Consider the following 12685-nt stretch of genomic DNA (forward strand, 5'->3'; position numbering starts at 1 on the left):
TCGTCCATGAAAAGAAAGTTGTTTCCAACTGCTCCAGGATAGGGTACCACTATAAGGTGCAGGACCTCATCTCAATATCTGACAGCAATTAGCAATGCATTTATGATGATGTAGACTCTACATTGTAGAGGTTGGTACGACCACCAATGCTGATGCCAGCCCATCTCATGATTCCACCACCACCAAAGAGTCCCTTTCTCACATGAAACATGGATTCTCCATTGTTCCTCGCTCACAACATATCAGGACACGATGATTTTCAGGCTGCAGACTGAACCATGACTCCTCAGAGAAGAGGACAGTTGACTACTCATCACAGGTCCAATGACAATGCTCATCAACCCACCTTCTGTGGCAGGGGTCCCCAAACCTTTTACACAAGGGGCCAGTTCACTGTCCCTCAGATCATTGGAGGGCCGGACTATAAAAAGAACTATGAACAAATCCCTATGCACACTGCACATATCTTATTTTAAAGTAAAAAAACAAAACGGGAACAAATACAATATTTAAAATAAAGAACAAGTGGCCTGACCTGTGATGGCGCAGTGGATAAAGCGTCAACCTGGAAATGCTGAGGTCGCCGGTTCGAAACCCTGGGCTTGCCTGGTCAAGGCACATGTGGGAGTTGATGCTTCCAGCTCTCTCCCCCTTCTCTCTCTCTGTCTCTCTCTCCTCTCTCTCCCTCTCCTCTCTAAAATGAATAAATAAAATAAAATAAATTAAAAGCATTTAAAATAAAGAACAAGTAAATTTAAATCAACAAACTGACCAGTATTTCAATGGGAACTATGGGCCTGCTTTTGGCTAATGAAATGGTCAATGTGCTCCTCTCACTGACCATCAATGAAAGAAGTGCCCCTTCCGGAAGTGCGGCAGGGGCTGGATAAATGGCCTCAGGGGGCTGCATGCGGCCCGCAGGCTGTAGTTTGGGGACCCCTGTTCTATGGGTTCTATGATGTTCAGCAGGTAATAGAATGCATACCATTGGTCACTGGGCATGCAGTCCAACATGATGGAGCTGATTTTGTATGGTCTGGGTGCATATCCATTATCTAGTGGCAGCAAGAAACTGTCCCCACAGCTCTGTTGCATTGCTGTACCTGTTCCTTCTTGCCAATAAGGTCAAGTAGCAGTCATCTCTTGCTGTTGTGGCAGATGGGCAACACTACCCTCATCTTCTTCGTACTGTGCCAGTCTCTTGAAAGTGATTTCACAGTCTGTTAATCATGCTTTGGGATGTTTTAAGTGCTGTTACCACTGTCATCTGTGTTTGACCAACTTCAAGATGTCTTATGGCTCTCCAGGCTTTCCATTCAGGCAATCATGTTGCAAGGGCAATGAAAGGGCTGGGAAATTGCAGGATGTGCACTTTCAATATCAAGGAACGTGCAGATACTCCAGTACTTTTAGCCTTTTGTACAGTGCATTTTCACCAATGAAATAAAAGTTGGTTTTGTACCTCATTTGCATAATCAAACAACTTTTTTTGACTTGTCGTTTGCTTTTCTGATGTTCTTGTTTAATAAAAAAATCAAATGCTTCTTTTTTTATCACTTCATATTCATTTTGAAATATACCCTAATTTTTGTGAGCAGTATAAAATTAAAAGTGGTGCTGATGCACAAAGTCTTGGATGGTTGAAAGCTATGAATATTAGTCTTCAGATATATATATAAATTCTACTTTATCCTGTTAATGTGTTCACTAAAGCTGATAAAAAGATACATGATTTTAAGTGGAGCAAGAAAGATTGAGATTAAACATTAAGAAGGAAACTTTAACAATGGCAGAGAGAGATTTATGCTGGTCCACAACTTGGCCAGTCTCAACTTTGACTCAAACCACACCACACTCTATCCCTCAAATTTTTATTTACTTATTTATTTTATTTATTGATTTTAGAAAGAGAGGGAAAGAGAGAAAGAAAGGAACATGAATCTGTTCCTGTATGTGCCCTGATGGGGATGGAACCAGCAACTTCTGTTCTTTGGACCAATACTCTAACCAACTGAGCTATCCAGCCAGGGCCCCTCAATTTGCAGCTCCTTAGTCTCCTTAGCTAATCATTGATTGCTTTTTCATCTGTGCCTTGACCAGGGGGCTACAACAGATTGAGTGACCCTTTGCTCAAGCCAGTGACCTTGGCTCAAGCCAGCAACCTTTGGAATTAAGCCAATGACCATGGGGTCATGTCTAAGATCTCATGCTCAAACCAGCTACCCCATGCTCAAGCTGGTGAGCCCATGCTCAAGCCAGATGAGCCCACACTCAAGCCAGTGACCTCAGAGTTTTAAACCTGGGTCCTCCGCATCCCAGTCCCACACTCTATCCACTGCGCCACTGCCTGGTCAGGCTTCACCAGATATTTTTATTGCTTAATCGTTCACCATGGGTTTATTTTCTGCTTTTTTGTCTACTGAGATATACTGCCTTCTGTTTCTCACTATGCTTAACTTTCAAACTTTTAATTCAAGTAGGGCACCCTAACATTTCAAAGTTTTGGTCAATGACTTGGTAGTGTAAAGAAACTTGAGAATTAGCCATTCCTGAATTACTTACCACTTTCCTAAATATGTATTTTACCAGACCCTAAACCATATTGTTTATTGTTATTTCCCAATGCCCAGAACAGTGCCTGACACATACTTGTTGAATGACTTCAATGTTTGTTGAATAAATATATAAATGTACATGATTTTCTAAGATGATTATTTATTTTTAACTTGATTTTTATAAGTTTTCTGGGACAAGGTTTGAATGTGAAAGCTAAAACTGACTTTAAAAAGCTCTATAGAATTTAAAAAGCTCTACAGAATTCAAGTAAATCATTCTACAGGAGAAGGAACTGAGGTCAGAGAGGCAAGGCAGCCTGAGTAGAAGCCAGACAGATGCCTGTCTCTGAGACTTCCAACCCACCTTTCTTTCTTAACCTGCTCTGCCTCCTGAGGTGGCTATCTGACATTTCCAAGGCCATAACAACGGAGGCCTCACCACATTTTTAGGTGACTATATCGCCTAACAGTTTGGAAGCATTCTAGAGCATGGAGACATTTGTTCAATAGTGAGGAAATATTTTGTTCAACATAAACTTTCTCTATAATCTTCTTTTAGTTTCAGATCTATAATATGTAAATCACCTCTCATGCCTTAGAGTACTGATCTGACTTCAGTATAGAAAAAGCAGGTCCTTGTTGAAGGTTACTATATCATGTGATTTAATTCCCATCCCCCTCTCATTTACTGTACTCTTTTATGACAGGAAAGTAATGTTTACTCAGAACACAGGAAAGGAATGGGTGGTTTCACGAACACATGACATATGCTAGACTGAGGAAAGAAATGTATCTCAGATCAATGGATTAAACTCAACTGCTTCCTGAAATGATAATTATCTTAGTACTTTAGCATCCAGAGGAACTTCAGTCAAGATATGATTAAGTGTATCTAATTGCTGTGTCAAGAGGACTTGGTGAAAATTCACAGAAAGAACCTTTTCCAGGGTATAATAATATCAAGAAGCTGTGGTAGGCCACACACACTTGTTTGCCACTGTAGTACTTTAAACGTAACCTTCTAGAACAATATTTCTCAAATGTTACTGTGGTTATGAACCACCTGGGGGCCTTCTAAAGCACAGATTCTGACTCAAAAAGTCTGTGTGGCAGCCTGAGATTCTGCATTTCTGACTGGCACCCAAGTGATATATATCAGCTGAATCCATGGACCACACTTTGTGTAGCAAGACTATACTGCATTGTCCAATACTGTAGCCATTTGACACATGTGGCTATGTCAATTAATTATTTTTTTTATTAAGTGAAAGGCAGGGAAGCACAGAGACAGACTCTTACATGAGTCCCGACCAGGATCTGCTCGGCAAACCCCTTACTGGGGCAATGCTCTGCCCATCTAGGGCTGCTGCTCCATTGCTCGGCAACTGAGCTATTTTAGCAACTGAGATAAGGCCATGGAGCCATCCTCAGTGCCCGGGGCCAACTCTGCTTGAGCCATTGGAACCATGACTGCCAGAGGGGAAAAGAAAGAGACAAAGAGAGAGAAGGGAGAGGGGTGGAAAAGCAGATGGTCACTTCTCCTGGGTGCCCTGATCAAGAATCGAATTTGGGACTTCCACACACTCAGCCCACACTCTACCACTTTAACAAGCAGCCAGGGCCTATGTCAATTGACTTAAACTAAATTAATAATTCATTTCCTCAGTTGCATTAGCCACATTTCAATTGCTCAATTACAGAAAGTTCTACTGAACCAATTTACTAAACAAAGCATAATTTATTAAATAATTACTAATCTCCATAACATTATCTTCTCTCTTTCCTAGCTATAAGGGGCCAGTTTTTATGTAGAGAATGACAAGCAACTGATGGTTAAACAGATGTATTTGGAACTGGGGAATATGGGGCAGAAGAGAAGAGTTGTTGAGGAATCCAAAGAATAATGTGATTTCAAGAAGGGGGAAGTCAACAGCATCAAATGTTTCCAACAGGACAAATAAGCTAAGAATTGAAAATTGTCCATTGATTGTGAAGGTGTGAGTAGAATAAGAGGGCATAGTTGGTGGGATGTAGGGTCAAATGAGGAATTTTAAAGATAGGAGATTTAAGCTTATTTATATAATAAAATTTGAAAACGTTTGGTATAGGACACAAGGGAGACTGGCCACAGGGATGTATTGGTTTTGATGTTGAAGTCAAAATGGGATCTATGGTGACCTAGTTCGTGCTTTAAATGTTCAAAGAACTCAAATAAATATCATAGTCATCGGGTGCATTTGAGATCTTGTTCCTCAACATCTGTCATCAGTTTGGCTCAAATAAATGCATTAAAAAAATACCACAGGCCTGACCAGAGGTGATGCAGTGGATAGAGCGTCGGACTGAGATGTGGAAGACCCAGGTTTGAGACCCCGAGGTCACCAGCTTGAGTGCGGTCTCATCTGGTTTGAGCAGGGCTCACCAGCTTGAACCCAAGGTCACTGGCTCAAGCAAGGGGTCACTCAGTCTGCTGCAGCTCCCCAGTCAAGGCATATATGAGAAATAAATCAATGAACTAAGGAACCGCAATGAAAAATTGATACTTCTCATCTCTCTCCCTTCCTGTCTGTCTGTCCCTATCTGTTCCTCTCTCTGATTCTCTCTGTCTCTTCCACACACACACAAAAAAAAATTTTTTAAAAACCCAGTCATCAAAGATTTCAGTTCTGAGGTGCACATCTTAAACTGCCGAAGAAACCTCACATTTCCTTCTGGCTAAGTAGACAAATAATAGTTTAGTGTTCATTATGCCAGTGACTACAGAACTCTTGACTCTTTTGCAAGCTCTATTTAGGATGAAGAGTGATTTTAATGATCCCTTTTTACTCAACACTTCACCAGACCCTTAAAAATAAACTGCCTTCTCAAGGAGAGGCCCGGTCCTAAGAGACTTGGCAATCAAAATTGAATACCTTGTTCAGAGTGTGAAAAACATTTTTAACTTGGGTAGGTTATTTCTGAGCATGAAATGATGACAGAATTTTGGGCTAGCTTCCTTGTGACTCTCATGGCTACAAAATGGCCATTTTTGCTTCAGTTTTCAGGTTCTCACACAGCCTTATGGAGAGGCAGAAAAAGGAACTATATCCCCCTAGTACTTCTTTCTACCAGGGAGGAAAACATTTCTGGAAGCCCCCCAACAGAACTGTCTATACATCTCTTTGGCCAGAATTGGTTCTTTGTTGACTCCTCAATCCAATTCTGCACCTTCATGATCTACAGTCTGTCGTTATAGAAGAGCCTCCCTCCCCTGAGCCCACTGCCCTGTAGTACTGAAATGCACTATGTGGCAGTGCACAAGGAAGCCATCGGGAGACCTCTTCAGGAGGCAACATTTGGTGTCTTCATCTATCCTCTCAGTAACACAATCAAAGGATTAGAAATGCAGGAAACAGGCTCCTGCACAATTTACTGCATAAATTTTTTTTAAATAATTTTTTAAAATTTTTATTTTTTTAAATTAATTTTTAGAGAGGAGAGTGAGAGAGAGAGAGAGAGAGAAGGGGGAGGAAGGAGCAGGAAGCATCAACCCCCATATGTGCCTTGACCAGGCAAGCCCAGGGTTTTGAACCGGCAACCTCAGCGTTCCAGGTCGATGCTTTATCCACTGCACCACCACAGGTCAGGATACTGCATAAATTTTTACGGTCTGTCCATTATTACATGATGGCAGTAAAGTTATGGTCAACAGTCTAAGCTATTAGGGGTGGTGGAGAGAGTCTTTTCCTTGGCTCTGTGTGGTGGGATGGAGAAACAAGCTTAGCTCTTAAATATAATTCAGAGCACTATCAATGGTTTCTCCACTCATCTTTCTCTAAAACACAGTGCCTATTTTCTCCCAGCACACACCCTCCTGTGCAGGCCCAGGGGTCTTCTCTTTGTGTCATCTCAGCCTTTGTGCTGTGATGCACATAGCTGCATTTTAGAACTGGAGTATTTTCTCACTTTCAATTTTTGAAACCAAATATCCCTTCTTTAAACCTCCTTTTTACTTTATTATTTTTTATTGTCTCATCGCTGACATTGCAGCTCTAAAATATTTCCTCCTTCAAGGGAAAATAAAGACACATTTCTTTAAATATGCCTTCGAGTCCTGGTCAAGCAGTTTAGTTGATTGGAGAATCATACTGATGTGCTGGGGTTGCAGGTTCAATCCCTGGTCAGGGCGCATACAGATGTCAACCAAAGAATGCAGAAGAAAGTGGAACAATGAATCAGTCTTTCTCTCTCTCCTCTTCCTCTCTATCGAAAATCAATACATTTTAAAAAATTGAATGCTATAGGAAAGTAGTCTAGGTTCTGTTTCTGAAATGACATGAAATCATGAAACCATTTATACCTATTAATTTGTCAGTTGTGTAACTTGGATACATATAAACTTCCTGCTTGATTCAGTAATGTTTCATAAACTTAATAATTAGTTTGTATTTTAAAGCTATTACTTTTTATTATTATTAAGTAAGAAGTGGGAAGACAGAGAGACAGACTCCTTCACACGTCCCGTCTGGGATCCACCCAGCAAACCGCCAATGGGCAATGCTCTGCCCATCTGGGGCCTTTGTTCCATTGCTCAGTAACCAAGCTATTTTAGCACCTAGGGTGAGGCCATGGTGCCATCCTCAGCACTTAGGGCCAACCTATTTGCATGTGCCATGGCTGCAGGAGGAGAAGAAAGCGAAGGGTTGAGGGGAGGAAGGGTAATGAAGAAGCAGATGGTCGCTTCTTCTGTGTGCCCTGACCAGGAATTGAACCCAGGATTTCCAGGGCCAATGCTCTACCGCTGAGCCAACTGGCCAGGGCCTAAAGCTGTTTCAAAAAGTAAATATTTACAGTTAAATTTATCTTAGGTGAATTTTGTATTTTTTCTTCCTCTTTCTTTTTCCAAACTTAAAAGGAAGAAATGAAACATGATTTCAATATCAAAAAAATCTTAAATTTGGATATCCAACATAGTCAAACATTTTTTCCCTCTTAAGAACAATAATAATATTATTGCAGAATAATTAGCCATTGCATCTAGAATCTATAAAGAAGTCCTGATGGCTAACTAATTTTTAAAAATCCAGAAGGCTAAGTGTTGAGAAAAAACATAAAATCATAAAACCATCAGTGTTCAAAGGGAACATCTATCATTTAGTTAGATAGTAATCTTCCTACCAAAATTAGGAATGTGACAACCTTGCATAGATCTCACCTGAAGTCGTGCAGACACAACTCTTGACTTGCTCAGGTTTGGACCTGCACTGTTGAACATGACAGCCCCATTTGGCTACTGAGTACTTGAAATGTGGTGTGTCTTAGTTGAGATATGTTGTAAGTATAAAATACACCCTGGATTTCAAACACTTAATATTGAAAAATGAATGTGAAATACAGTATTAATTGTTTATGTTGATTACTGATTGAAGTAATTTTTAGGATATATTAGGTTATGTAAAAGGTTATATTAATTTTACCTATTTCTTTTTATCAAAATGTGGCTGCCAGAGAATTTTGTAGTGTATTTTGAAAACAGCTAACGCAATACCTCCAAGTATGGCGTGGGGAGAGGTTTGTGCACGTGTGCTCAAGATTGCACTGGTTGTTTTCTGTCTTTTATGGTTCCATATGAATTTCAAAATTGTATTTTTTTTCTCTAGTTCTGGGGAAATGTTGTATAAATTTTAACAGAGATGTTATTAAATCTTTAGATTGATTCAGGTCCTATAAACATTTTAGCAATTCTTCCAGTCCATAAATATACAAATATTTCCTTTATTTATTTATTTATTTATTTATTTATTTTCTACTTCTTAATTTTTTTCTTTTTATCGAATTTATTGGAGTGACATTGGCTAGCAAAATTATATAGATTTTACATGCACAATTCTACAACACGTCATCTGTACACTGTGCTGTGTGTTTATCCCCTATACCCTCCCCACTCCGCTCCCACAGCAGTCGCCACACTGCTGTCTGTGTCCGAGTTTGCTCTCTTTTTTTTCCTTTTTTTGCTCAATCCTTCCACCACCACCACCCACCCCCCCAAAAATGACAGCTGTCACCCAGTTCTCCAAGTATAAGTCTGCTGCTATTTTATTAGTTCATTTTGATTCTACATATGAGGGAAATCATATGGTACTTGTCTTTCTCTGGTTCATTTCACTCAGCATAATGCTCTCCAGGTCCATCCAGGCAGTCACAAAGAGCAAAATTACCTTTTTTATGGCTGAGTAGAATTCCATTGTATAAATGTGCTCCAGATTTTTATCCACTCATCTACTGATAGACGCTTGGGCTGCTTCCAAATCTTAGCTATTGTAAATAAAACTTCAGTGAAAACAGAGATGCATATATTTTTTCAAATTAGTGTTTCAGTTTTGTTTTGTTGCTTTTTTAAAAAATAAATCTCCAAAAGTGGAATTACTGGCCATAAGTCAGTTTCATTTTTAATTTTTTGAAGTAACTCCACATTGCTTTCCACAGTGGCTGCACCAATCTGCATTCCCACCAACAGTCACTGAAAGTTCTTTTATCTCCACATTCTCACCAACAGTTGTTATTTGTTGATTTATTGATGATAGCCATTCTGACCGGTGTGAGGTGATATTTCATTATGGTGTTAATTTGCGTTTCTCTGATGACTAAGGTCTTTGAGCATCTCTTTATATATCTATTGGCCATCTGTGTGTCCTCTTTGGGGGAGAGTCTATTTAGGTCCTTTGCCTATTTTTAAATTTGAATACAGTATTTGCTTCTTTTCCTTGGTGTTGAGTTTTATAAGTTCTTTATAACTTTTGGATATTAACCCCTTATCAGATGCATGATTGGTATATATTTTGTTCCATTCAGTGGTTTGTCTTTTCATTTTGTTGACAGATTTTTTTTTTATTTTACTGTGCAAAAGATTTTAGTTTGATGTCATCTCATTTTTTATTTTATTTTTTTAATTTTTTATAAATTTTAATTTATTATGTTAAAATGGATTCAAGTGTCCCACTCAATATAACTCCCTCACCCCCCCATCACTCTTCCTTTGTCCCCTTTCCTCAACATCTTCCCCCCTTCCTTTGGGATTTGCTGTTCTGTTATCTGTATCTATATGTTATGTATATATAATTTTACTAATCCCGTCACCTTCTCTGATCCCATCCTCTGATCCCCCTTCCCTCTGACAGCTGTCCTTCTATTCCTGTGACCCTGCCCCTGCCTCTATTCCATTCTTCAGTTCACTTTGTTCATTAGATTCTACATGTAAATGAGATCATATGATATTTGTCTTTCTCTGCCTGGCTTATTTCACTTAGCATAATAGTCTCCAGGTCCATCCATGTCATCACAAAAGGTAAGATTTCTTTATTTTTCATGGCCGTGTACTATTCCACTGTGTATATATATCACACTTTTTAATCCACTCATCCACTGACAGACACTTGGGCTGTTTCCAGATCTTCACTATTGTAAACAATGCTACCATAAACATGGGAATGAATATCTTCTTTTGAATCAGTGATTTGGTATTCTTAGGATATATCCATAAAAGTGTGATAGCTGGGTCAAAAGGCAGTTCCATTTTTAATTTTTCTGAGAAAATGCCATACTGTTTTCCAAAGTGGCTGCACAAGTCTGCATTCCCACCAGCAGTGCAGGAGGGTTTCCTTTTTCTCCACGTCCTTGCCAGCATTTGTGCATTGATTTGTTAATGAGCACCATTCTGACAGATGTGAGGTATCTCATTGTGGTTTTAATTTGCATTTCTCTGATGATTAGTGATGTTAAACATGTTTTCATATGCCTATTGGCCATCTGTATGTCCTCCTTGGAGAAGTGTCTATTCATTTCTTTTGCCCATTTTTTAATTGGATTGTTTACCTCCCTGGTGTTGAGTTTTAGAAGTTCTTTATAAATTTTGGTTATTAACCCCTTATCAGATTGGCGAATATGTTCTGCCATTGCATGGGCTGTCTTTTTATTTTGTTGGTAGTGTCTTTTCCTTTGCAAAAACTTTTTTATTTTGATATAGTCCCATTTGTTTATTTTGTCCTTTATTTCACTTGCCCATGAAGATAATTGGCAAATATATTGCTACAAGAGATATTGGAGAGTTTACTGCCTATATTTTCTTCCAAGATGTTTATCATTTTACTACTTACATTTAAGTCTCTTATCCATTTTAAGTTTATTTTTGTGAATGGTGTAAGTTGGTGTTCTAGTTTCATTTTTTTGCATGTAACTGTTCAGTTTTCCCAACAATATTTATTTATTTATTTATTTATTGTGGCAGAGACAGAGAGAGTCGGAGAGAGGAACAGATAGGGACAGACAGGCAGGAAAGGAGAGAGATGAGAAACATCAATTCTTTGCAGTTCCTTAGTTGTTCATTGATAGATTTCTCATATTTGCCTTGACCAGGGGCTACAGTAGACCGAATAACCCCTTGCTCGAGCCAGCGACCTCGGGCTCAAGATAGTGAGCCCTGCTCAAACCAGATGAGACTGTGCTCAAGCTGGAAACCTAGGGGTCTTGAACCTGGGTCCTCCACATCCCAGTTCGATGCTCTATCCAATGCACCACCACCTGGTCAGGCCCAACACCATTTATGAAAGAGACTATCTTTACTCCACTGTATGCTCTTATCTCCTTTGTTAAATATCAATTGACCATAAATTTGTGGGTTTATTTCTGGGTTCTCTGTTCTGTTCCATTGATCTGTATGCCTGTTCTTATGCCAGTACCAGGCTGTTTTGAACAATGGCCTTATAGTATAACTTGATATCCGGAAGTGTGATACCTCCCACTTTATTCTCATTTTCAAGATTGCTGAGGCTATTCATAATCTTTTCTGTTCCATATAAATTTTTGGAATATTTGTTCTATATCTTTGAAATATACCATTGGTATTTTCATTAGAATTGCATTAAATCTACAGACTGCTTTGTGTAATATAAACATTTTAATGATGTTTATTCTTCCTATCCATAAACATGGTTTATGCTTTTACTTGTTTGTATCTTTCTTGATTTCATTTATCAATGTTTTATAATTTTCCAAGTATAAGTCTTTTATCTCCTTGGTTAAATTTACTCCTAGGTAATTTTTTGTTGTTGTTGTTGCAATAGTGAAGGAGATTGTTTCCTTAATTTCTCTTTCAGATGGCTTATTGTTGGTGAATAAAAATGCCACTGATTTCTGAACATTAATTTTATATCCTGCTGAATTCATTTAACAGGTCTAATAGTTTTTTGACTGGGACTTTATGGTTTTCTATGTAGAGTATCATGTCATCAACAAATAATGATAGTTTTACTTCTTTTCCAATTTGTATGCCTTTTATTTCTTCTTCTTATCTGATTGCTGTAGCTAAGACTTCCAGACTATGTTGAATAAGAGTGGTGAAAGGGGGCACCCCTGCCTTGTTCCTGATCTCAAGGGGATTATTTTTAATTTTTGCCTATTGACTATGATGTTGGCTGTCGGTTTGGCATAGATGGCCTTTATTATGTTGAGGTATGTTTCCTATATTCCCACTTTGCTGAAAGTTTTTATCACAAATGGGTGCTGGATTTTATCAAATGCTTTATTTGCATCTACTGATATAATCATGTGATTTTTATCTTTCCTTTTGTTTATGTGGTGAGTCACATTTTTTTTGTAGCAGTGCTTAAGTGTCTAACAGAAACCACTCCATCTGTTAAACAATATCTCAACTGCAAAGCTTCTCTAACTGTTGGTGGATCGATAATGACACAGGACAGTCATCATCACCATGACAACAGTAGCAGGGAATTATCAGAGGAAAATGGCTGGCTCTTGAGCAGTCCTGCCTCAGCTTCCTCTGGAGTGTGCTTTTTCTGCAAGTCTGGTGTGCTCTAGGGTACCACTGAATCACATTTATTGATTTGCTAATATTGTACCAGGCTTGGTTCCCCAGAATAAATTCCACTTGATCATGATGTCCAATTTTTTAATATATTGCTAGATCCACTTTGCTAATAACTTGTTGAAAATTTTAACATCTACATTCGTCAGGGATATTGGCTTATAGTTTTCTTTCTTTGTAGCGTCTTTACCTGGTTTTGGAATGAGGATTATGCTTACCTCATAAAAGAAGTTTGGAAGTCTTCCTTCCTCTTAAATTTCTTGAAATAGTT

General features: G+C 38.7%; 1 non-coding gene across 1 annotated transcript; it reads right to left on the minus strand.

Moving 5' to 3' along the window:
* Window positions 1-12181: 12181 nt before the first annotated feature.
* Window positions 12182-12442, minus strand: LOC136377901 (small Cajal body-specific RNA 13). Its single transcript, XR_010746513.1, has one exon. It is a non-coding gene; the product is annotated as a small Cajal body-specific RNA 13 (non-coding RNA).
* Window positions 12443-12685: the final 243 nt, after the last annotated feature.

This window comes from Saccopteryx leptura, chromosome 6, assembly GCF_036850995.1.
Source record: "Saccopteryx leptura isolate mSacLep1 chromosome 6, mSacLep1_pri_phased_curated, whole genome shotgun sequence".
Taxonomy (NCBI): Eukaryota; Metazoa; Chordata; class Mammalia; order Chiroptera; family Emballonuridae; genus Saccopteryx; species Saccopteryx leptura.